Raw genomic sequence first — 24,293 nt, forward strand, 5'->3', positions numbered from 1 at the left:
TTCGACGTTATACGTGCCACTTTCATTTTGGCAACTACGATTCGATACAGAATGCACGAAACCTGAAAGACACCCTAACGGATACATAGAGAGTAGTGTTTGTCTGCTGAATAATGGGAGTGCAAGGGTCTGTGTCGTCTATATGGCTGTATGTAGCACCATTAGTCTTCGGGGGGGCGGGCGTAGCTCAGATAGTAGAGCGCTCGCTTAGTATGCGAGAGGTGCTGGGATCAATACCCAGTGCCTCCAGAATTTTTAACACACCTACATGCGCACCTTGATATGCAAGTGGAATAATTCACAACCAGCAGATGTGTCTAGGAAGATAGAAGCGAATGATTAGCATCCACAATTGACAAGCGTGCTGTTATTAGTGCGCAGGAAGCACCCTCCTCCCACGCCTACACTTAATTTAGAAACAGTACAAGTGTTCCCGTAAGATTCTCAAGCCTATGTCGGAAAGATCTGCCTTGCGCCGAGTTCACGTAAATCCCACTGCACATTCCTATTCTTTGCGTGCAGTCAGCTGCTACTGGTGTTGCTAGTTGTGACTGCTGATAACAGATGCCGTAGCAATCAATTCATGGAGTGAGTTGTATGTTTTGCGATAGTCTGTCTCTGACAAGCAAGCACAGGTGACATAGGTGCGAACACAGGAAGCTTGCAGACCCTCGCTGCCTGCAGACACCGAGCAGCCACACTAGGAGTGCGGCCTAAGCCGTAGGCGAAATGTACTCATTCGCTTTGGCGCGACGTCGAACTGTAAATAATGCTGTCACTAGCGTGAGCGTCGTGGAAAGTCGGAAAAGTCGGCTGCGAGGGTGAGTGCCAAGTTTGGGGAGCGTTTCGTAGTATGCGCAGTGCAATGGAGACGCGGAAACTTGTTGTGGCCCAGTGTTTTGCAGTTGGACGACAAGATTGGTACACAGTAGTAAAGAGCGAGGCACTGAGTTGGCATAAATAATGTAGTGCACAATGGTTCTCGAGATGTGTTTGTTACCTCAGGTGCTGTATAATTGTCTACAATGAGTGAAAACGGAGCAATTTGTGACGGCTCTTTCAATTTAAGACGTTAAAAACAGACGGAATTTGCATTTGTAATACCAGAGCATCGAAACTACTTGGAACTTTTGTGTATATGAACGGGTCCGCGCCTTTGTACTCTGCTCCCTTCACCGCTACAAACAAACCAACCATCGTGTCCGTGCGCATCTGAGTCGCAAACAATGGGGAATAGCGCAGTTTGCTCGTGCATGGGGCGTAGCTCAGTTGGTAGAGCGTTCGCTTGGCATGTGAAAGGTCCAGGGTTCAAGCCGCGGCGCCTCCATTTTTTGTGGTCAGTGCATGGTAAGTGTTGGTCGCGGCGAACCTAAAGGCACGCAAGATGTTGCAAAGCCAGCGTCACAGACTGATATGATGTTTACTGACGTAAGGAGAGCAAGATGTAAGTGTGGGGACCGGCTGTTATCGAGGTGTCATCGAGTGCAGATCTGTCTTTGGTATCGCGGCCTAAACTCATTGAAGTCTAGAGGGTGGACAACACGTTGGTCTTACTCAGAGCGGTGTCCGAATTCTATTTTCGACGTTATACGTGCCACTTTCATTTTGGCAACTACGATTCGATACAGAATGCACGAAACCTGAAAGACACCCTAACGGATACATAGAGAGTAGTGTTTGTCTGCTGAATAATGGGAGTGCAAGGGTCTGTGTCGTCTATATGGCTGTATGTAGCACCATTAGTCTTCGGGGGGGCGGGCGTAGCTCAGATGGTAGAGCGCTCGCTTAGTATGCGAGAGGTACTGGGATCAATACCCAGTGCCTGCAGGATTTTTAACACACCTACATGCGCACCTTGATATGCAAGTGGAATACTTCACAGCCAGCAGATGTGTCTAGGAAGATACAAGCTTGCGCCGAGTTCACGTAAATCCCACTGCACATTCCTATTCTTTGCGTGCAGTCAGCTGCTCCTGGTGTTGTTAGTTGTGACTGCTGATAACAGATGCCGTAGCAATCAATTCATGGAGTGAGTTGTATGTTTTGCGATAGTCTGTCTCTGACAAGCAAGCACAGGTGACATAGGTGCGAACACAGGAAGCTTGCAGACCCTCGCTGCCTGCAGACACCGAGCAGCCACACTAGGAGGGCGGCCTAAGCCGTAGGCGAATTGTGCTCATTCGCTTTGGCGCGACGTCGAACTATAAATAATGCTGTCACTAGCGTGAGCGTCGTGGAAAGTCGGAAAAGTCGGCTGCGAGGGTGAGTGCCAAGTTTGGGGAGCGTTTCGTAGTATGCGCAGTGCAATGGAGACGCGGAAACTTGTTGTGGCCCAGTGTTTTGCAGTTGGACGACAAGATTGGTACACAGTAGTAAAGAGCGAGGCACTGAGTTGGCATAAATAATGTAGTGCACAATGGTTCTCGAGATGTGTTTGTTACCTCAGGTGCTGTATAATTGTCGACAAGGAGTGAAAACGGAGCAATTTGTGACGGCTCTTTCAATTTAAGACGTTAAAAACAGACGGAATTTGCATTTGTAATACCAGAGCATCGAAACTACTTGGAACTTTTGTATATATGAACGGGTCCGCGCCTTTGTACTCTGCTCCCTTCACCGCTACAAACCAACCAACCATCGTGTCCGTGCGCATCTGAGTCGCAAACAATGGAGAATAGCGCAGTTTGCTCGTGCATGGGGCGTAGCTCAGTTGGTAGAGCGTTCGCTTGGCATGTGAAAGGTCCAGGGTTCAAGCCGCGGGGCCTCCATTTTTTTGTGGTCAGTGCATGGTAAGTGTTGGTCGCGGCGAACCTAAAGGCACGCAAGATGTTGCAAAGCCAGCGTCACAGACTGATATGATGTATACTGACGTAAGGAGAGCAAGATGTAAGTGTGGGGACCGGCTGTTATCGAGGTGTCATCGAGTGCAGATCTGTCTTAGGTATCGCGGCTTAACCTCATTGAAGTCTAGAGGGTGGACAACACGTTGGTCTTACTCAGAGCGGTGTCCGAATTCTATTTTCGACGTTATACGTGCCACTTTCATTTTGGCAACTACGATTCGATACAGAATGCACGAAACCTGAAAGACACCCTAACGGATACATAGAGAGTAGTGTTTGTCTGCTGAATAATGGGAGTGCAAGGGTCTGTGTCGTCTATATGGCTGTATGTAGCACCATTAGTCTTCGGGGGGGCGGGCGTAGCTCAGATAGTAGAGCGCTCGCTTAGTATGCGAGAGGTGCTGGGATCAATACCCAGTGCCTCCAGAATTTTTAACACACCTACATGCGCACCTTGATATGCAAGTGGAATAATTCACAACCAGCAGATGTGTCTAGGAAGATAGAAGCGAATGATTAGCATCCACAATTGACAAGCGTGCTGTTATTAGTGCGCAGGAAGCACCCTCCTCCCACGCCTACACTTAATTTAGAAACAGTACAAGTGTTCCCGTAAGATTCTCAAGCCTATGTCGGAAAGATCAGCCTTGCGCCGAGTTCACGTAAATCCCACTGCACATTCCTATTCTTTGCGTGCAGTCAGCTGCTACTGGTGTTGCTAGTTGTGACTGCTGATAACAGATGCCGTAGCAATCAATTCATGGAGTGAGTTGTATGTTTTGCGATAGTCTGTCTCTGACAAGCAAGCACAGGTGACATAGGTGCGAACACAGGAAGCTTGCAGACCCTCGCTGCCTGCAGACACCGAGCAGCCACACTAGGAGTGCGGCCTAAGCCGTAGGCGAAATGTACTCATTCGCTTTGGCGCGACGTCGAACTATAAATAATGCTGTCACTAGCGTGAGCGTCGTGGAAAGTCGGAAAAGTCGGCTGCGAGGGTGAGTGCCAAGTTTGGGGAGCGTTTCGTAGTATGCGCAGTGCAATGGAGACGCGGAAACTTGTTGTGGCCCAGTGTTTTGCAGTTGGACGACAAGATTGGTACACAGTAGTAAAGAGCGAGGCACTGAGTTGGCATAAATAATGTAGTGCACAATGGTTCTCGAGATGTGTTTGTTACCTCAGGTGCTGTATAATTGTCTACAATGAGTGAAAACGGAGCAATTTGTGACGGCTCTTTCAATTTAAGACGTTAAAAACAGACGGAATTTGCATTTGTAATACCAGAGCATCGAAACTACTTGGAACTTTTGTGTATATGAACGGGTCCGCGCCTTTGTACTCTGCTCCCTTCACCGCTACAAACCAACCAACCAACGTGTCCGTGCGCATCTGAGTCGCAAACAATGGGGAATAGCGCAGTTTGCTCGTGCATGGGGCGTAGCTCAGTTGGTAGAGCGTTCGCTTGGCATGTGAAAGGTCCAGGGTTCAAGCCGCGGCGCCTCCATTTTTTGTGGTCAGTGCATGGTAAGTGTTGGTCGCGGCGAACCTAAAGGCACGCAAGATGTTGCAAAGCCAGCGTCACAGACTGATATGATGTTTACTGACGTAAGGAGAGCAAGATGTAAGTGTGGGGACCGGCTGTTATCGAGGTGTCATCGAGTGCAGATCTGTCTTAGGTATCGCGGCCTAAACTCATTGAAGTCTAGAGGGTGGACAACACGTTGGTCTTACTCAGAGCGGTGTCCGAATTCTATTTTCGACGTTATACGTGCCACTTTCATTTTGGCAACTACGATTCGATACAGAATGCACGAAACCTGAAAGACACCCTAACGGATACATAGAGAGTAGTGTTTGTCTGCTGAATAATGGGAGTGCAAGGGTCTGTGTCGTCTATATGGCTGTATGTAGCACCATTAGTCTTCGGGGGGGCGGGCGTAGCTCAGATGGTAGAGCGCTCGCTTAGTATGCGAGAGGTACTGGGATCAATACCCAGTGCCTGCAGGATTTTTAACACACCTACATGCGCACCTTGATATGCAAGTGGAATACTTCACAGCCAGCAGATGTGTCTAGGAAGATACAAGCTTGCGCCGAGTTCACGTAAATCCCACTGCACATTCCTATTCTTTGCGTGCAGTCAGCTGCTCCTGGTGTTGTTAGTTGTGACTGCTGATAACAGATGCCGTAGCAATCAATTCATGGAGTGAGTTGTATGTTTTGCGATAGTCTGTCTCTGACAAGCAAGCACAGGTGACATAGGTGCGAACACAGGAAGCTTGCAGACCCTCGCTGCCTGCAGACACCGAGCAGCCACACTAGGAGGGCGGCCTAAGCCGTAGGCGAATTGTGCTCATTCGCTTTGGCGCGACGTCGAACTATAAATAATGCTGTCACTAGCGTGAGCGTCGTGGAAAGTCGGAAAAGTCGGCTGCGAGGGTGAGTGCCAAGTTTGGGGAGCGTTTCGTAGTATGCGCAGTGCAATGGAGACGCGGAAACTTGTTGTGGCCCAGTGTTTTGCAGTTGGACGACAAGATTGGTACACAGTAGTAAAGAGCGAGGCACTGAGTTGGCATAAATAATGTAGTGCACAATGGTTCTCGAGATGTGTTTGTTACCTCAGGTGCTGTATAATTGTCGACAAGGAGTGAAAACGGAGCAATTTGTGACGGCTCTTTCAATTTAAGACGTTAAAAACAGACGGAATTTGCATTTGTAATACCAGAGCATCGAAACTACTTGGAACTTTTGTATATATGAACGGGTCCGCGCCTTTGTACTCTGCTCCCTTCACCGCTACAAACCAACCAACCATCGTGTCCGTGCGCATCTGAGTCGCAAACAATGGAGAATAGCGCAGTTTGCTCGTGCATGGGGCGTAGCTCAGTTGGTAGAGCGTTCGCTTGGCATGTGAAAGGTCCAGGGTTCAAGCCGCGGGGCCTCCATTTTTTTGTGGTCAGTGCATGGTAAGTGTTGGTCGCGGCGAACCTAAAGGCACGCAAGATGTTGCAAAGCCAGCGTCACAGACTGATATGATGTATACTGACGTAAGGAGAGCAAGATGTAAGTGTGGGGACCGGCTGTTATCGAGGTGTCATCGAGTGCAGATCTGTCTTAGGTATCGCGGCTTAACCTCATTGAAGTCTAGAGGGTGGACAACACGTTGGTCTTACTCAGAGCGGTGTCCGAATTCTATTTTCGACGTTATACGTGCCACTTTCATTTTGGCAACTACGATTCGATACAGAATGCACGAAACCTGAAAGACACCCTAACGGATACATAGAGAGTAGTGTTTGTCTGCTGAATAATGGGAGTGCAAGGGTCTGTGTCGTCTATATGGCTGTATGTAGCACCATTAGTCTTCGGGGGGGCGGGCGTAGCTCAGATAGTAGAGCGCTCGCTTAGTATGCGAGAGGTCCTGGGATCAATACCCAGTGCCTCCAGAATTTTTAACACACCTACATGCGCACCTTGATATGCAAGTGGAATAATTCACAACCAGCAGATGTGTCTAGGAAGATAGAAGCGAATGATTAGCATCCACAATTGACAAGCGTGCTGTTATTAGTGCGCAGGAAGCACCCTCCTCCCACGCCTACACTTAATTTAGAAACAGTACAAGTGTTCCCGTAAGATTCTCAAGCCTATGTCGGAAAGATCAGCCTTGCGCCGAGTTCACGTAAATCCCACTGCACATTCCTATTCTTTGCGTGCAGTCAGCTGCTACTGGTGTTGCTAGTTGTGACTGCTGATAACAGATGCCGTAGCAATCAATTCATGGAGTGAGTTGTATGTTTTGCGATAGTCTGTCTCTGACAAGCAAGCACAGGTGACATAGGTGCGAACACAGGAAGCTTGCAGACCCTCGCTGCCTGCAGACACCGAGCAGCCACACTAGGAGTGCGGCCTAAGCCGTAGGCGAAATGTACTCATTCGCTTTGGCGCGACGTCGAACTATAAATAATGCTGTCACTAGCGTGAGCGTCGTGGAAAGTCGGAAAAGTCGGCTGCGAGGGTGAGTGCCAAGTTTGGGGAGCGTTTCGTAGTATGCGCAGTGCAATGGAGACGCGGAAACTTGTTGTGGCCCAGTGTTTTGCAGTTGGACGACAAGATTGGTACACAGTAGTAAAGAGCGAGGCACTGAGTTGGCATAAATAATGTAGTGCACAATGGTTCTCGAGATGTGTTTGTTACCTCAGGTGCTGTATAATTGTCTACAATGAGTGAAAACGGAGCAATTTGTGACGGCTCTTTCAATTTAAGACGTTAAAAACAGACGGAATTTGCATTTGTAATACCAGAGCATCGAAACTACTTGGAACTTTTGTGTATATGAACGGGTCCGCGCCTTTGTACTCTGCTCCCTTCACCGCTACAAACCAACCAACCAACGTGTCCGTGCGCATCTGAGTCGCAAACAATGGGGAATAGCGCAGTTTGCTCGTGCATGGGGCGTAGCTCAGTTGGTAGAGCGTTCGCTTGGCATGTGAAAGGTCCAGGGTTCAAGCCGCGGCGCGTCCATTTTTTGTGGTCAGTGCATGGTAAGTGTTGGTCGCGGCGAACCTAAAGGCACGCAAGATGTTGCAAAGCCAGCGTCACAGACTGATATGATGTATACTGACGTAAGGAGAGCAAGATGTAAGTGTGGGGACCGGCTGTTATCGAGGTGTCATCGAGTGCAGATCTGTCTTAGGTATCGCGGCTTAACCTCATTGAAGTCTAGAGGGTGGACAACACGTTGGTCTTACTCAGAGCGGTGTCCGAATTCTATTTTCGACGTTATACGTGCCACTTTCATTTTGGCAACTACGATTCGATACAGAATGCACGAAACCTGAAAGACACCCTAACGGATACATAGAGAGTAGTTTTTGTCTGCTGAATAATGGGAGTGCAAGGGTCTGTGTCGTCTATATGGCTGTATGTAGCACCATTAGTCTTCGGGGGGGCGGGCGTAGCTCAGATGGTAGAGCGCTCGCTTAGTATGCGAGAGGTACTGGGATCAATACCCAGTGCCTGCAGGATTTTTAACACACCTACATGCGCACCTTGATATGCAAGTGGAATACTTCACAGCCAGCAGATGTGTCTAGGAAGATACAAGCTTGCGCCGAGTTCACGTAAATCCCACTGCACATTCCTATTCTTTGCGTGCAGTCAGCTGCTCCTGGTGTTGTTAGTTGTGACTGCTGATAACAGATGCCGTAGCAATCAATTCATGGAGTGAGTTGTATGTTTTGCGATAGTCTGTCTCTGACAAGCAAGCACAGGTGACATAGGTGCGAACACAGGAAGCTTGCAGACCCTCGCTGCCTGCAGACACCGAGCAGCCACACTAGGAGGGCGGCCTAAGCCGTAGGCGAATTGTGCTCATTCGCTTTGGCGCGACGTCGAACTATAAATAATGCTGTCACTAGCGTGAGCGTTGCGTGAGCGTCGTGGAAAGTCGGAAAAGTCGGCTGCGAGGGTGAGTGCCAAGTTTGGGGAGCGTTTCGTAGTATGCGCAGTGCAATGGAGACGCGGAAACTTGTTGTGGCCCAGTGTTTTGCAGTTGGACGACAAGATTGGTACACAGTAGTAAAGAGCGAGGCACTGAGTTGGCATAAATAATGTAGTGCACAATGGTTCTCGAGATGTGTTTGTTACCTCAGGTGCTGTATAATTGTCTACAATGAGTGAAAACGGAGCAATTTGTGACGGCTCTTTCAATTTAAGACGTTAAAAACAGACGGAATTTGCATTTGTAATACCAGAGCATCGAAACTACTTGGAACTTTTGTGTATATGAACGGGTCCGCGCCTTTGTACTCTGCTCCCTTCACCGCTACAAACAAACCAACCATCGTGTCCGTGCGCATCTGAGTCGCAAACAATGGGGAATAGCGCAGTTTGCTCGTGCATGGGGCGTAGCTCAGTTGGTAGAGCGTTCGCTTGGCATGTGAAAGGTCCAGGGTTCAAGCCGCGGCGCCTCCATTTTTTGTGGTCAGTGCATGGTAAGTGTTGGTCGCGGCGAACCTAAAGGCACGCAAGATGTTGCAAAGCCAGCGTCACAGACTGATATGATGTATACTGACGTAAGGAGAGCAAGATGTAAGTGTGGGTACCGGCTGTTATCGAGGTGTCATCGAGTGCAGATCTGTCTTAGGTATCGCGGCTTAACCTCATTGAAGTCTAGAGGGTGGACAACACGTTGGTCTTACTCAGAGCGGTGTCCGAATTCTATTTTCGACGTTATACGTGCCACTTTCATTTTGGCAACTACGATTCGATACAGAATGCACGAAACCTGAAAGACACCCTAACGGATACATAGAGAGTAGTGTTTGTCTGCTGAATAATGGGAGTGCAAGGGTCTGTGTCGTCTATATGGCTGTATGTATCACCATTAGTCTTCGGGGGGGCGGGCGTAGCTCAGATGGTAGAGCGCTCGCTTAGTATGCGAGAGGTACTGGGATCAATACCCAGTGCCTGCAGGATTTTTAACACACCTACATGCGCACCTTGATATGCAAGTGGAATACTTCACAGCCAGCAGATGTGTCTAGGAAGATACAAGCTTGCGCTGAGTTCACGTAAATCCGACTGCACATTCCTATTCTTTGCGTGCAGTCAGCTGCTCCTTGTGTTGTTAGTTGTGACTGCTGATAACAGATGCCGTAGCAATCAATTCATGGAGTGAGTTGTATGTTTTGCGATAGTCTGTCTCTGACAAGCAAGCACAGGTGACATAGGTGCGAACACAGGAAGCTTGCAGACCCTCGCTGCCTGCAGACACCGAGCAGCCACACTAGGAGGGCGGCCTAAGCCGTAGGCGAATTGTGCTCATTCGCTTTGGCGCGACGTCGAACTATAAATAATGCTGTCACTAGCGTGAGCGTCGTGGAAAGTCGGAAAAGTCGGCTGCGAGGGTGATGCCAAGTTTGGGGAGCGTTTCGTAGTATGCGCAGTGCAATGGAGACGCGGAAACTTGTTGTGGCCCAGTGTTTTGCAGTTGGACGACAAGATTGGTACACAGTAGTAAAGAGCGAGGCACTGAGTTGGCATAAATAATGTAGTGCACAATGGTTCTCGAGATGTGTTTGTTACCTCAGGTGCTGTATAATTGTCTACAATGAGTGAAAACGGAGCAATTTGTGACGGCTCTTTCAATTTAAGACGTTAAAAACAGACGGAATTTGCATTTGTAATACCAGAGCATCGAAACTACTTGGAACTTTTGTGTATATGAACGGGTCCGCGCCTTTGTACTCTGCTCCCTTCACCGCTACAAACCAACCAACCAACGTGTCCGTGCGCATCTGAGTCGCAAACAATGGAGAATAGCGCAGTTTGCTCGTGCATGGGGCGTAGCTCAGTTGGTAGAGCGTTCGCTTGGCATGTGAAAGGTCCAGGGTTCAAGCCGCGGGGCCTCCATTTTTTTGTGGTCAGTGCATGGTAAGTGTTGGTCGCGGCGAACCTAAAGGCACGCAAGATGTTGCAAAGCCAGCGTCACAGACTGATATGATGTATACTGACGTAAGGAGAGCAAGATGTAAGTGTGGGGACCGGCTGTTATCGAGGTGTCATCGAGTGCAGATCTGTCTTAGGTATCGCGGCTTAACCTCATTGAAGTCTAGAGGGTGGACAACACGTTGGTCTTACTCAGAGCGGTGTCCGAATTCTATTTTCGACGTTATACGTGCCACTTTCATTTTGGCAACTACGATTCGATACAGAATGCACGAAACCTGAAAGACACCCTAACGGATACATAGAGAGTAGTGTTTGTCTGCTGAATAATGGGAGTGCAAGGGTCTGTGTCGTCTATATGGCTGTATGTAGCACCATTAGTCTTCGGGGGGGCGGGCGTAGCTCAGATAGTAGAGCGCTCGCTTAGTATGCGAGAGGTCCTGGGATCAATACCCAGTGCCTCCAGAATTTTTAACACACCTACATGCGCACCTTGATATGCAAGTGGAATAATTCACAACCAGCAGATGTGTCTAGGAAGATAGAAGCGAATGATTAGCATCCACAATTGACAAGCGTGCTGTTATTAGTGCGCAGGAAGCACCCTCCTCCCACGCCTACACTTAATTTAGAAACAGTACAAGTGTTCCCGTAAGATTCTCAAGCCTATGTCGGAAAGATCAGCCTTGCGCCGAGTTCACGTAAATCCCACTGCACATTCCTATTCTTTGCGTGCAGTCAGCTGCTACTGGTGTTGCTAGTTGTGACTGCTGATAACAGATGCCGTAGCAATCAATTCATGGAGTGAGTTGTATGTTTTGCGATAGTCTGTCTCTGACAAGCAAGCACAGGTGACATAGGTGCGAACACAGGAAGCTTGCAGACCCTCGCTGCCTGCAGACACCGAGCAGCCACACTAGGAGTGCGGCCTAAGCCGTAGGCGAAATGTACTCATTCGCTTTGGCGCGACGTCGAACTATAAATAATGCTGTCACTAGCGTGAGCGTCGTGGAAAGTCGGAAAAGTCGGCTGCGAGGGTGAGTGCCAAGTTTGGGGAGCGTTTCGTAGTATGCGCAGTGCAATGGAGACGCGGAAACTTGTTGTGGCCCAGTGTTTTGCAGTTGGACGACAAGATTGGTACACAGTAGTAAAGAGCGAGGCACTGAGTTGGCATAAATAATGTAGTGCACAATGGTTCTCGAGATGTGTTTGTTACCTCAGGTGCTGTATAATTGTCTACAATGAGTGAAAACGGAGCAATTTGTGACGGCTCTTTCAATTTAAGACGTTAAAAACAGACGGAATTTGCATTTGTAATACCAGAGCATCGAAACTACTTGGAACTTTTGTGTATATGAACGGGTCCGCGCCTTTGTACTCTGCTCCCTTCACCGCTACAAACAAACCAACCATCGTGTCCGTGCGCATCTGAGTCGCAAACAATGGGGAATAGCGCAGTTTGCTCGTGCATGGGGCGTAGCTCAGTTGGTAGAGCGTTCGCTTGGCATGTGAAAGGTCCAGGGTTCAAGCCGCGGCGCCTCCATTTTTTGTGGTCAGTGCATGGTAAGTGTTGGTCGCGGCGAACCTAAAGGCACGCAAGATGTTGCAAAGCCAGCGTCACAGACTGATATGATGTATACTGACGTAAGGAGAGCAAGATGTAAGTGTGGGGACCGGCTGTTATCGAGGTGTCATCGAGTGCAGATCTGTCTTAGGTATCGCGGCTTAACCTCATTGAAGTCTAGAGGGTGGACAACACGTTGGTCTTACTCAGAGCGGTGTCCGAATTCTATTTTCGACGTTATACGTGCCACTTTCATTTTGGCAACTACGATTCGATACAGAATGCACGAAACCTGAAAGACACCCTAACGGATACATAGAGAGTAGTGTTTGTCTGCTGAATAATGGGAGTGCAAGGGTCTGTGTCGTCTATATGGCTGTATGTATCACCATTAGTCTTCGGGGGGGCGGGCGTAGCTCAGATGGTAGAGCGCTCGCTTAGTATGCGAGAGGTACTGGGATCAATACCCAGTGCCTGCAGGATTTTTAACACACCTACATGCGCACCTTGATATGCAAGTGGAATACTTCACAGCCAGCAGATGTGTCTAGGAAGATACAAGCTTGCGCTGAGTTCACGTAAATCCGACTGCACATTCCTATTCTTTGCGTGCAGTCAGCTGCTCCTTGTGTTGTTAGTTGTGACTGCTGATAACAGATGCCGTAGCAATCAATTCATGGAGTGAGTTGTATGTTTTGCGATAGTCTGTCTCTGACAAGCAAGCACAGGTGACATAGGTGCGAACACAGGAAGCTTGCAGACCCTCGCTGCCTGCAGACACCGAGCAGCCACACTAGGAGGGCGGCCTAAGCCGTAGGCGAATTGTGCTCATTCGCTTTGGCGCGACGTCGAACTATAAATAATGCTGTCACTAGCGTGAGCGTCGTGGAAAGTCGGAAAAGTCGGCTGCGAGGGTGATGCCAAGTTTGGGGAGCGTTTCGTAGTATGCGCAGTGCAATGGAGACGCGGAAACTTGTTGTGGCCCAGTGTTTTGCAGTTGGACGACAAGATTGGTACACAGTAGTAAAGAGCGAGGCACTGAGTTGGCATAAATAATGTAGTGCACAATGGTTCTCGAGATGTGTTTGTTACCTCAGGTGCTGTATAATTGTCTACAATGAGTGAAAACGGAGCAATTTGTGACGGCTCTTTCAATTTAAGACGTTAAAAACAGACGGAATTTGCATTTGTAATACCAGAGCATCGAAACTACTTGGAACTTTTGTGTATATGAACGGGTCCGCGCCTTTGTACTCTGCTCCCTTCACCGCTACAAACCAACCAACCAACGTGTCCGTGCGCATCTGAGTCGCAAAGAATGGGGAATAGCGCAGTTTGCTCGTGCATGGGGCGTAGCTAAGTTGGTAGAGCGTTCGCTTGGCATGTGAAAGGTCCAGGGTTCAAGCTGCGGCGCCTCCATTTTTTGTGGTCAGTGCATGGTAAGTGTTGGTCGCGGCGAACCTAAAGGCACGCAAGATGTTGCAAAGCCAGCGTCACAGACTGATATGATGTATACTGACGTAAGGAGAGCAAGATGTAAGTGTGGGGACCGGCTGTTATCGAGGTGTCATCGAGTGCAGATCTGTCTTAGGTATCGCGGCTTAACCTCATTGAAGTCTAGAGGGTGGACAACACGTTGGTCTTACTCAGAGCGGTGTCCGAATTCTATTTTCGACGTTTTACGTGCCACTTTCATTTTGGCAACTACGATTCGATACAGAATGCACGAAACCTGAAAGACACCCTAACGGATACATAGAGAGTAGTGTTTGTCTGCTGAATAATGGGAGTGCAAGGGTCTGTGTCGTCTATATGGCTGTATGTAGCACCATTAGTCTTCGGGGGGGCGGGCGTAGCTCAGATGGTAGAGCGCTCGCTTAGTATGCGAGAGGTACTGGGATCAATACCCAGTGCCTGCAGGATTTTTAACACACCTACATGCGCACCTTGATATGCAAGTGGAATACTTCACAGCCAGCAGATGTGTCTAGGAAGATACAAGCTTGCGCCGAGTTCACGTAAATCCCACTGCACATTCCTATTCTTTGCGTGCAGTCAGCTGCTCCTGGTGTTGTTAGTTGTGACTGCTGATAACAGATGCCGTAGCAATCAATTCATGGAGTGAGTTGTATGTTTTGCGATAGTCTGTCTCTGACAAGCAAGCACAGGTGACATAGGTGCGAACACAGGAAGCTTGCAGACCCTCGCTGCCTGCAGACACCGAGCAGCCACACTAGGAGGGCGGCCTAAGCCGTAGGCGAATTGTGCTCATTCGCTTTGGCGCGACGTCGAACTATAAATAATGCTGTCACTAGCGTGAGCGTTGCGTGAGCGTCGTGGAAAGTCGGAAAAGTCGGCTGCGAGGGTGAGTGCCAAGTTTGGGGAGCGTTTCGTAGTATGCGCAGTGCAATGGAGACGCGGAAACTTGTTGTGGCCCAGTGTTTTGCAGTTGGACGACAAGATTGGTACACAGTAGTAAAGAGCGAGGCACTGAGTTGGCATAAATAATGTAGTGCACAATGGTTCTCGAGATGTGTTTGTTACCTCAGGTGCTGTATAATTGTCTACAATGAGTGAAAACGGAGCAATTTGTGACGGCTCTTTCAATTTAAGACGTTAAAAACAGACGGAATTTGCATTTGTAATACCAGAGCATCGAAACTACTTGGAACTTTTGTGTATATGAACGGGTCCGCGCCTTTGTACTCTGCTCCCTTCACCGCTACAAACAAACCAACCATCGTGTCCGTGCGCATCTGAGTCGCAAACAATGGGGAATAGCGCAGTTTGCTCGTGCATGGGGCGTAGCTCAGTTGGTAGAGCGTTCGCTTGGCATGTGAAAGGTCCAGGGTTCAAGCCGCGGCGCCTCCATTTTTTGTGGTCAGTGCATGGTAAGTGTTGGTCGCGGCGAACCTAAAGGCACGCAAGATGTTGCAAAGCCAGCGTCACAGACTGATATGATGTATACTGACGTAAGGAGAGCAAGATGTAAGTGTGGGGACCGGCTGTTATCGAGGTGTCATCGAGTGCAGATCTGTCTTAGGTATCGCGGCTTAACCTCATTGAAGTCTAGAGGGTGGACAACACGTTGGTCTTACTCAGAGCGGTGTCCGAATTCTATTTTCGACGTTATACGTGCCACTTTCATTTTGGCAACTACGATTCGATACAGAATGCACGAAACCTGAAAGACACCCTAACGGATACATAGAGAGTAGTGTTTGTCTGCTGAATAATGGGAGTGCAAGGGTCTGTGTCGTCTATATGGCTGTATGTAGCACCATTAGTCTTCGGGGGGGCGGGCGTAGCTCAGATGGTAGAGCGCTCGCTTAGTATGCGAGAGGTACTGGGATCAATACCCAGTGCCTGCAGGATTTTTAACACACCTACATGCGCACCTTGATATGCAAGTGGAATACTTCACAGCCAGCAGATGTGTCTAGGAAGATACAAGCTTGCGCCGAGTTCACGTAAATCCCACTGCACATTCCTATTCTTTGCGTGCAGTCAGCTGCTCCTGGTGTTGTTAGTTGTGACTGCTGATAACAGATGCCGTAGCAATCAATTCATGGAGTGAGTTGTATGTTTTGCGATAGTCTGTCTCTGACAAGCAAGCACAGGTGACATAGGTGCGAACACAGGAAGCTTGCAGACCCTCGCTGCCTGCAGACACCGAGCAGCCACACTAGGAGGGCGGCCTAAGCCGTAGGCGAATTGTGCTCATTCGCTTTGGCGCGACGTCGAACTATAAATAATGCTGTCACTAGCGTGAGCGTCGTGGAAAGTCGGAAAAGTCGGCTGCGAGGGTGAGTGCCAAGTTTGGGGAGCGTTTCGTAGTATGCGCAGTGCAATGGAGACGCGGAAACTTGTTGTGGCCCAGTGTTTTGCAGTTGGACGACAAGATTGGTACACAGTAGTAAAGAGCGAGGCACTGAGTTGGCATAAATAATGTAGTGCACAATGGTTCTCGAGATGTGTTTGTTACCTCAGGTGCTGTATAATTGTCTACAATGAGTGAAAACGGAGCAATTTGTGACGGCTCTTTCAATTTAAGACGTTAAAAACAGACGGAATTTGCATTTGTAATACCAGAGCATCGAAACTACTTGGAACTTTTGTGTATATGAACGGGTCCGCGCCTTTGTACTCTGCTCCCTTCACCGCTACAAACAAACCAACCATCGTGTCCGTGCGCATCTGAGTCGCAAACAATGGGGAATAGCGCAGTTTGCTCGTGCATGGGGCGTAGCTCAGTTGGTAGAGCGTTCGCTTGGCATGTGAAAGGTCCAGGGTTCAAGCCGCGGCGCCTCAATTTTTTGTGGTCAGTGCATGGTAAGTGTTGGTCGCGGCGAACCTAAAGGCACGCAAGATGTTGCAAAGCCAGCGTCACAGACTGATATGATGTATACTGACGTAAGGAGAGCAAGATGTAAGTGTGGGGACCGGCTGTTATCGAGGTGTCATCGAGTGCAGATCTGTCTTAGGTATCGCGGCTTAACCTCATTGAAGTCTAGAGGGTGGACAACACGTTGGTCTTACTCAGAGCGGTGTCCGAATTCTATTTTCGACGTTATACGTGCCACTTTCATTTTGGCAACTACGATTCGATACAGAATGCACGAAACCTGAAAGACACCCTAACGGATACATAGAGAGTAGTGTGTGTCTGCTGAATAATGGGAGTGCAAGGGTCTGTGTCGTCTATATGGCTGTATGTAGCACCATTAGTCTTCGGGGGGGCGGGCGTAGCTCAGATGGTAGAGCGCTCGCTTAGTATGCGAGAGGTACTGGGATCAATACCCAGTGCCTGCAGGATTTTTAACACACCTACATGCGCACCTTGATATGCAAGTGGAATACTTCACAGCCAGCAGATGTGTCTAGGAAGATACAAGCTTGCGCCGAGTTCACGTAAATCCCACTGCACATTCCTATTCTTTGCGTGCAGTCAGCTGCTCCTGGTGTTGTTAGTTGTGACTGCTGATAACAGATGCCGTAGCAATCAATTCATGGAGTGAGTTGTATGTTTTGCGATAGTCTGTCTCTGACAAGCAAGCACAGGTGACATACGTGCGAACACAGGAAGCTTGCAGACCCTCGCTGCCTGCAGACACCGAGCAGCCACACTAGGAGGGCGGCCTAAGCCGTAGGCGAATTGTGCTCATTCGCTTTGGCGCGACGTCGAACTATAAATAATGCTGTCACTAGCGTGAGCGTTGCGTGAGCGTCGTGGAAAGTCGGAAAAGTCGGCTGCGAGGGTGAGTGCCAAGTTTGGGGAGCGTTTCGTAGTATGCGCAGTGCAATGGAGACGCGGAAACTTGTTGTGGCCCAGTGTTTTGCAGTTGGACGACAAGATTGGTACACAGTAGTAAAGAGCGAGGCACTGAGTTGGCATAAATAATGTAGTGCACAATGGTTCTCGAGATGTGTTTGTTACCTCAGGTGCTGTATAATTGTCTACAATGAGTGAAAACGGAGCAATTTGTGACGGCTCTTTCAATTTAAGACGTTAAAAACAGACGGAATTTGCATTTGTAATACCAGAGCATCGAAACTACTTGGAACTTTTGTGTATATGAACGGGTCCGCGCCTTTGTACTCTGCTCCCTTCACCGCTACAAACAAACCAACCATCGTGTCCGTGCGCATCTGAGTCGCAAACAATGGGGAATAGCGCAGTTTGCTCGTGCATGGGGCGTAGCTCAGTTGGTAGAGCGTTCGCTTGGCATGTGAAAGGTCCAGGGTTCAAGCCGCGGCGCCTCCATTTTTTGTGGTCAGTGCATGGTAAGTGTTGGTCGCGGCGAACCTAAAGGCACGCAAGATGTTGCAAAGCCAGCGTCACAGACTGATATGATGTATACTGACGTAAGGAGAGCAAGATGTAAGTGTGGGGACCGGCTGTTATCGAGGTGTCATCGAGTGCAGATCTGTCTTAGGTATCGCGGCTTAACCTCATTGAAGTCTAGAGGGTGGACAACACGTTGGTCTTACTCAGAGCGGTGTCCGAATTCTATTTTCGACGTTATACGTGCCACTTTCATTTTGGCAACTACGATTCGATACAGAATGCACGAAACCTGAAAGACACCCTAACGGATACATAGAGAGTAGTGTTTGTCTGCTGAATAATGGGAGTGCAAGGGTCTGTGTCGTCTATATGGCTGTATGTAGCACCATTAGTCTTCGGGGGGGCGGGCGTAGCTCAGATGGTAGAGCGCTCGCTTAGTATGCGAGAGGTACTGGGATCAATACCCAGTGCCTGCAGGATTTTTAACACACCTACATGCGCACCTTGATATGCAAGTGGAATACTTCACAGCCAGCAGATGTGTCTAGGAAGATACAAGCTTGCGCCGAGTTCACGTAAATCCCACTGCACATTCCTATTCTTTGCGTGCAGTCAGCTGCTCCTGGTGTTGTTAGTTGTGACTGCTGATAACAGATGCCGTAGCAATCAATTCATGGAGTGAGTTGTATGTTTTGCGATAGTCTGTCTCTGACAAGCAAGCACAGGTGACATAGGTGCGAACACAGGAAGCTTGCAGACCCTCGCTGCCTGCAGACACCGAGCAGCCACACTAGGAGGGCGGCCTAAGCCGTAGGCGAATTGTGCTCATTCGCTTTGGCGCGACGTCGAACTATAAATAATGCTGTCACTAGCGTGAGCGTTGCGTGAGCGTCGTGGAAAGTCGGAAAAGTCGGCTGCGAGGGTGAGTGCCAAGTTTGGGGAGCGTTTCGTAGTATGCGCAGTGCAATGGAGACGCGGAAACTTGTTGTGGCCCAGTGTTTTGCAGTTGGACGACAAGATTGGTACACAGTAGTAAAGAGCGAGGCACTGAGTTGGCATAAATAATGTAGTGCACAATGGTTCTCGAGATGTGTTTGTTACCTCAGGTGCTGTATAATTGTCTACAATGAGTGAAAACGGAGCAATTTGTGACGGCTCTTTCAATTTAAGACGTTAAAAACAGACGGAATTTGCATTTGTAATACCAGAGCATCGAAACTACTTGGAACTTTTGTGTATATGAACGGGTCCGCGCCTTTGTATTCTGCTCCCTTCACCGCTACAAACAAACCAACCATCGTGTCCGTGCGCATCTGAGTCGCAAACAATGGGGAATAGCGCAGTTTGCTCGTGCATGGGGCGTAGCTCAGTTGGTAGAGCGTTCGCTTGGCATGTGAAAGGTCCAGGGTTCAAGCCGCGGCGCCTCCATTTTTTGTGGTCAGTGCATGGTAAGTGTTGGTCGCGGCGAACCTAAAGGCACGCAAGATGTTGCAAAGCCAGCGTCACAGACTGATATGATGTATACTGACGTAAGGAGAGCAAGATGTAAGTGTGGGGACTGGCTGTTATCGAGGTGTCATCGAGTGCAGATCTGTCTTAGGTATCGCGGCTTAACCTCATTGAAGTCTAGAGGGTGGACAACACGTTGGTCTTACTCAGAGTGGTGTCCGAATTCTATTTTCGACGTTATACGTGCCACTTTCATTTTGGCAACTACGATTCGATACAGAATGCACGAAACCTGAAAGACACCCTAACGGATACATAGAGAGTAGTGTTTGTCTGCTGAATAATGGGAGTGCAAGGGTCTGTGTCGTCTATATGGCTGTATGTAGCACCATTAGTCTTCGGGGGGGCGGGCGTAGCTCAGATGGTAGAGCGCTCGCTTAGTATGCGAGAGGTACTGGAATCAATACCCAGTGCCTGCAGGATTTTTAACACACCTACATGCGCACCTTGATATGCAAGTGGAATACTTCACAGCCAGCAGATGTGTCTAGGAAGATACAAGCTTGCGCCGAGTTCACGTAAATCCCACTGCACATTCCTATTCTTTGCGTGCAGTCAGCTGCTCCTGGTGTTGTTAGTTGTGACTGCTGATAACAGATGCCGTAGCAATCAATTCATGGAGTGAGTTGTATGTTTTGCGATAGTCTGTCTCTGACAAGCAAGCACAGGTGACATAGGTGCGAACACAGGAAGCTTGCAGACCCTCGCTGCCTGCAGACACCGAGCAGCCACACTAGGAGGGCGGCCTAAGCCGTAGGCGAATTGTGCTCATTCGCTTTGGCGCGACGTCGAACTATAAATAATGCTGTCACTAGCGTGAGCGTCGTGGAAAGTCGGAAAAGTCGGCTGCGAGGGTGAGTGCCAAGTTTGGGGAGCGTTTCGTAGTATGCGCAGTGCAATGGAGACGCGGAAACTTGTTGTGGCCCAGTGTTTTGCAGTTGGACGACAAGATTGGTACACAGTAGTAAAGAGCGAGGCACTGAGTTGGCATAAATAATGTAGTGCACAATGGTTCTCGAGATGTGTTTGTTACCTCAGGTGCTGTATAATTGTCTACAATGAGTGAAAACGGAGCAATTTGTGACGGCTCTTTCAATTTAAGACGTTAAAAACAGACGGAATTTGCATTTGTAATACCAGAGCATCGAAACTACTTGGAACTTTTGTGTATATGAACGGGTCCGCGCCTTTGTACTCTGCTCCCTTCACCGCTACAAACCAACCAACCAACGTGTCCGTGCGCATCTGAGTCGCAAAGAATGGGGAATAGCGCAGTTTGCTCGTGCATGGGGCGTAGCTAAGTTGGTAGAGCGTTCGCTTGGCATGTGAAAGGTCCAGGGTTCAAGCTGCGGCGCCTCCATTTTTTGTGGTCAGTGCATGGTAAGTGTTGGTCGCGGCGAACCTAAAGGCACGCAAGATGTTGCAAAGCCAGCGTCACAGACTGATATGATGTATACTGACGTAAGGAGAGCAAGATGTAAGTGTGGGGACCGGCTGTTATCGAGGTGTCATCGAGTGCAGATCTGTCATAGGTATCGCGGCTTAACCTCATTGAAGTCTAGAGGGTGGACAACACGTTGGTCTTACTCAGAGCGGTGTCCGAATTCTATTTTCGACGTTATACGTGCCACTTTCATTTTGGCAACTACGATTCGATACAGAATGCACGAAACCTGAAAGACACCCTAACGGATACATAGAGAGTAGTGTTTGTCTGCTGAATAATGGGAGTGCAAGGGTCTGTGTCGTCTATATGGCTGTATGTAGCACCATTAGTCTTCGGGGGGGCGGGCGTAGCTCAGATGGTAGAGCGCTCGCTTAGTATGCGAGAGGTACTGGGATCAATACCCAGTGCCTGCAGGATTTTTAACACACCTACATGCGCACCTTGATATGCAAGTGGAATACTTCACAGCCAGCAGATGTGTCTAGGAAGATACAAGCTTGCGCCGAGTTCACGTAAATCCCACTGCACATTCCTATTCTTTGCGTGCAGTCAGCTGCTCCTGGTGTTGTTAGTTGTGACTGCTGATAACAGATGCCGTAGCAATCAATTCATGGAGTGAGTTGTATGTTTTGCGATAGTCTGTCTCTGACAAGCAAGCACAGGTGACATAGGTGCGAACACAGGAAGCTTGCAGACCCTCGCTGCCTGCAGACACCGAGCAGCCACACTAGGAGGGCGGCCTAAGCCGTAGGCGAATTGTGCTCATTCGCTTTGGCGCGACGTCGAACTATAAATAATGCTGTCACTAGCGTGAGCGTCGTGGAAAGTCGGAAAAGTCGGCTGCGAGGGTGAGTGCCAAGTTTGGGGAGCGTTTCGTAGTATGCGCAGTGCAATGGAGACGCGGAAACTTGTTGTGGCCCAGTGTTTTGCAGTTGGACGACAAGATTGGTACACAGTAGTAAAGAGCGAGGCACTGAGTTGGCATAAATAATGTAGTGCACAATGGTTCTCGAGATGTGTTTGTTACCTCAGGTGCTGTATAATTGTCTACAATGAGTGAAAACGGAGCAATTTGTGACGGCTCTTTCAATTTAAGACGTTAAAAACAGACGGAATTTGCATTTGTAATACCAGAGCATCGAAACTACTTGGAACTTTTGTGTATATGAACGGGTCCGCGCCTTTGTACTCTGCTCCCTTCACCGCTACAAACAAACCAACCATCGTGTCCGTGCGCATCTGAGTCGCAAACAATGGGGAATAGCGCAGTTTGCTCGTGCATGGGGCGTAGCTCAGTTGGTAGAGCGTTCGCTTGGCATGTGAAAGGTCCAGGGTTCAAGCCGCGGCGCGTCCATTTTTTGTGGTCAGTGCATGGTAAGTGTTGGTCGCGGCGAACCTAAAGGCACGCAAGATGTTGCAAAGCCAGCGTCACAGACTGATATGATGTATACTGACGTAAGGAGAGCAAGATGTAAGTGTGGGGACCGGCTGTTATCGAGGTGTCATCGAGTGCAGATCTGTCTTAGGTATCGCGGCTTAACCTCATTGAAGTCTAGAGGGTGGACAACACGTTGGTCTTACTCAGAGCGGTGTCCGAATTCTATTTTCGACGTTATACGTGCCACTTTCATTTTGGCAACTACGATTCGATACAGAATGCACGAAACCTGAAAGACACCCTAACGGATACATAGAGAGTAGTGTTTGTCTGCTGAATAATGGGAGTGCAAGGGTCTGTGTCGTCTATATGGCTGTATGTAGCACCATTAGTCTTCGGGGGGGCGGGCGTAGCTCAGATGGTAGAGCGCTCGCTTAGTATGCGAGAGGTACTGGGATCAATACCCAGTGCCTGCAGGATTTTTAACACACCTACATGCGCACCTTGATATGCAAGTGGAATACTTCACAGCCAGCAGATGTGTCTAGGAAGATACAAGCTTGCGCCGAGTTCACGTAAATCCCACTGCACATTCCTATTCTTTGCGTGCAGTCAGCTGCTCCTGGTGTTGTTAGTTGTGACTGCTGATAACAGATGCCGTAGCAATCAATTCATGGAGTGAGTTGTATGTTTTGCGATAGTCTGTCTCTGACAAGCAAGCACAGGTGACATAGGTGCGAACACAGGAAGCTTGCAGACCCTCGCTGCCTGCAGACACCGAGCAGCCACACTAGGAGGGCGGCCTAAGCCGTAGGCGAATTGTGCTCATTCGCTTTGGCGCGACGTCGAACTATAAATAATGCTGTCACTAGCGTGAGCGTCGTGGAAAGTCGGAAAAGTCGGCTGCGAGGGTGAGTGCCAAGTTTGGGGAGCGTTTCGTAGTATGCGCAGTGCAATGGAGACGCGGAAACTTGTTGTGGCCCAGTGTTTTGCAGTTGGACGACAAGATTGGTACACAGTAGTAAAGAGCGAGGCACTGAGTTGGCATAAATAATGTAGTGCACAATGGTTCTCGAGATGTGTTTGTTACCTCAGGTGCTGTATAATTGTCTACAATGAGTGAAAACGGAGCAATTTGTGACGGCTCTTTCAATTTAAGACGTTAAAAACAGACGGAATTTGCATTTGTAATACCAGAGCATCGAAACTACTTGGAACTTTTGTGTATATGAACGGGTCCGCGCCTTTGTACTCTGCTCCCTTCACCGCTACAAACAAACCAACCATCGTGTCCGTGCGCATCTGAGTCGCAAACAATGGGGAATAGCGCAGTTTGCTCGTGCATGGGGCGTAGCTCAGTTGGTAGAGCGTTCGCTTGGCATGTGAAAGGTCCAGGGTTCAAGCCGCGGCGCGTCCATTTTTTGTGGTCAGTGCATGGTAAGTGTTGGTCGCGGCGAACCTAAAGGCACGCAAGATGTTGCAAAGCCAGCGTCACAGACTGATATGATGTATACTGACGTAAGGAGAGCAAGATGTAAGTGTGGGGACCGGCTGTTATCGAGGTGTCATCGAGTGCAGATCTGTCTTAGGTATCGCGGCTTAACCTCATTGAAGTCTAGAGGGTGGACAACACGTTGGTCTTACTCAGAGCGGTGTCCGAATTCTATTTTCGACGTTATACGTGCCACTTTCATTTTGGCAACTACGATTCGATACAGAATGCACGAAACCTGAAAGACACCCTAACGGATACATAGAGAGTAGTGTTTGTCTGCTGAATAATGGGAGTGCAAGGGTCTGTGTCGTCTATATGGCTGTATGTAGCACCATTAGTCTTCGGGGGGGCGGGCGTAGCTCAGATGGTAGAGCGCTCGCTTAGTATGCGAGAGGTACTGGGATCAATACCCAGTGCCTGCAGGATTTTTAACACACCTACATGCGCACCTTGATATGCAAGTGGAATACTTCACAGCCAGCAGATGTGTCTAGGAAGATACAAGCTTGCGCCGAGTTCACGTAAATCCCACTGCACATTCCTATTCTTTGCGTGCAGTCAGCTGCTCCTGGTGTTGTTAGTTGTGACTGCTGATAACAGATGCCGTAGCAATCAATTCATGGAGTGAGTTGTATGTTTTGCGATAGTCTGTCTCTGACAAGCAAGCACAGGTGACATAGGTGCGAACACAGGAAGCTTGCAGACCCTCGCTGCCTGCAGACACCGAGCAGCCACACTAGGAGGGCGGCCTAAGCCGTAGGCGAATTGTGCTCATTCGCTTTGGCGCGACGTCGAACTATAAATAATGCTGTCACTA

At 49.0% G+C, this 24,293-nt stretch overlaps 13 non-coding genes across 13 annotated transcripts; all 13 read left to right on the forward strand.

Moving 5' to 3' along the window:
* The first annotated feature begins 1,754 nt into the window (after nt 1–1,754).
* Nucleotides 1,755–1,827, forward strand: Trnat-agu (transfer RNA threonine (anticodon AGU)). The gene has a single exon. It is a non-coding gene; the product is annotated as a tRNA-Thr (tRNA).
* A 2,947-nt stretch (nt 1,828–4,774) lies between these two features.
* Nucleotides 4,775–4,847, forward strand: Trnat-agu (transfer RNA threonine (anticodon AGU)). Its single transcript has one exon. It is a non-coding gene; the product is annotated as a tRNA-Thr (tRNA).
* Nucleotides 4,848–7,794: 2,947 nt separating this feature from the next.
* Nucleotides 7,795–7,867, forward strand: Trnat-agu (transfer RNA threonine (anticodon AGU)). The gene has a single exon. It is a non-coding gene; the product is annotated as a tRNA-Thr (tRNA).
* Nucleotides 7,868–9,246: 1,379 nt separating this feature from the next.
* Trnat-agu (transfer RNA threonine (anticodon AGU)) lies at nt 9,247–9,319 on the forward strand. Its single transcript has one exon. It is a non-coding gene; the product is annotated as a tRNA-Thr (tRNA).
* Nucleotides 9,320–12,265: 2,946 nt separating this feature from the next.
* Nucleotides 12,266–12,338, forward strand: Trnat-agu (transfer RNA threonine (anticodon AGU)). The gene has a single exon. It is a non-coding gene; the product is annotated as a tRNA-Thr (tRNA).
* Nucleotides 12,339–13,705: 1,367 nt separating this feature from the next.
* On the forward strand, nt 13,706–13,778 carry Trnat-agu (transfer RNA threonine (anticodon AGU)). Its single transcript has one exon. It is a non-coding gene; the product is annotated as a tRNA-Thr (tRNA).
* Nucleotides 13,779–15,157: 1,379 nt separating this feature from the next.
* On the forward strand, nt 15,158–15,230 carry Trnat-agu (transfer RNA threonine (anticodon AGU)). Its single transcript has one exon. It is a non-coding gene; the product is annotated as a tRNA-Thr (tRNA).
* An 868-nt stretch (nt 15,231–16,098) lies between these two features.
* On the forward strand, nt 16,099–16,171 carry Trnaa-ggc (transfer RNA alanine (anticodon GGC)). Its single transcript has one exon. It is a non-coding gene; the product is annotated as a tRNA-Ala (tRNA).
* Nucleotides 16,172–16,598: 427 nt separating this feature from the next.
* On the forward strand, nt 16,599–16,671 carry Trnat-agu (transfer RNA threonine (anticodon AGU)). The gene has a single exon. It is a non-coding gene; the product is annotated as a tRNA-Thr (tRNA).
* Nucleotides 16,672–18,050: 1,379 nt separating this feature from the next.
* On the forward strand, nt 18,051–18,123 carry Trnat-agu (transfer RNA threonine (anticodon AGU)). The gene has a single exon. It is a non-coding gene; the product is annotated as a tRNA-Thr (tRNA).
* A 2,820-nt stretch (nt 18,124–20,943) lies between these two features.
* On the forward strand, nt 20,944–21,016 carry Trnat-agu (transfer RNA threonine (anticodon AGU)). Its single transcript has one exon. It is a non-coding gene; the product is annotated as a tRNA-Thr (tRNA).
* A 1,368-nt stretch (nt 21,017–22,384) lies between these two features.
* Trnat-agu (transfer RNA threonine (anticodon AGU)) lies at nt 22,385–22,457 on the forward strand. Its single transcript has one exon. It is a non-coding gene; the product is annotated as a tRNA-Thr (tRNA).
* Nucleotides 22,458–23,825: 1,368 nt separating this feature from the next.
* Nucleotides 23,826–23,898, forward strand: Trnat-agu (transfer RNA threonine (anticodon AGU)). Its single transcript has one exon. It is a non-coding gene; the product is annotated as a tRNA-Thr (tRNA).
* Nucleotides 23,899–24,293: the final 395 nt, after the last annotated feature.

This window comes from Schistocerca gregaria, chromosome 9, assembly GCF_023897955.1.
Source record: "Schistocerca gregaria isolate iqSchGreg1 chromosome 9, iqSchGreg1.2, whole genome shotgun sequence".
Taxonomy (NCBI): domain Eukaryota; kingdom Metazoa; phylum Arthropoda; class Insecta; order Orthoptera; family Acrididae; genus Schistocerca; species Schistocerca gregaria.